Below are 1,242 nucleotides of genomic sequence, written 5' to 3'. Positions count from 1 at the left end.
ATATATATATATATATATATATATATATATATATATATATATATATAGATAGATAGATAGATAGATAGATATACATACATATACACACACATACATAAGTATACTCACATACATGAATAAATTCACCATTCCACTCTATTTCCTTGGCATGCTAGAAATAGCAGCCAAAGTTTTCCTCAGTTGTTGCATCATCATTGGAGAGAATGAAGACAGAAGCTAATTTGATGTACTATGCTGAAAAGTGGTTGTGGTGGTCATGGATGGATTATGTTCATCCACAGACTAACTTGATTAAAGACTCTGGTGGGGGCGAAGCATCAACAATAGCAACAACAATAACAACAATAATAACAACAGAGACACACAGACTGCACTGAGACACCTTTACACATGCATATATATAGATGTGAATATAGACACAAACACACAACGCATCCACTACAAACTATACATATTTAATATGTGTGTGTGTGCATGTATATGAGTGTGTATGTATATATATATATATATGTATGTAGGTATATAAATATATGGATATACGTACATATGCATACATACATACATGTCTACACACACACATATATACATATATATATATATATATAAACACATTTATATACATATATATATAAACACATTTATATATATATATATATATATATATATATATATATATATATATATATATATATATATATATACATGTATGTATAAATGCATACATATATATAGTACATATATAGCTTCATAAATGCTCTGCCATACACATGCACTGCATGCCCTGTCATACACCTACATCCAGGCTTACTGCTACACATACACACACACTCTTTCAGACAGTCACACATACACACAGTTATACAGCTATACAAAATGCACACTCACACATATACATGCAAACACACACACACACACACTCCACAGCACACAGTACTTCACTTCACATTACCAGTCACACATACACACACAGACACACATGTAAAATTGTACCAGATGAAAGGGTCACAGTTAGAGAGAGAGGGAGAGAGAGAGAGAGAGAGAGAGAGTGAAGAGAGAGAGTGGAGCGAAATGAGAGAGAGAGAGAGAGAGAAAGTGAAAAAGAGAGAGAGAGTTCTTAAACTCTGAGATGAACAATAACAGACAGATATATGTATATATGCGTGTGTATGTGTATGCATAGAGTATATATGAATATACATTAATAAATATGTATATATATATATATGTGTATATATATGTATA

The sequence above is a fragment of the Octopus bimaculoides genome, chromosome 14 (genome assembly GCF_001194135.2).
Source record: "Octopus bimaculoides isolate UCB-OBI-ISO-001 chromosome 14, ASM119413v2, whole genome shotgun sequence".
Lineage (NCBI taxonomy): Eukaryota > Metazoa > Mollusca > Cephalopoda > Octopoda > Octopodidae > Octopus > Octopus bimaculoides.
The sequence above is the reverse complement of the archived record's forward strand: the minus strand, read 5'-3'. Positions refer to the sequence as shown.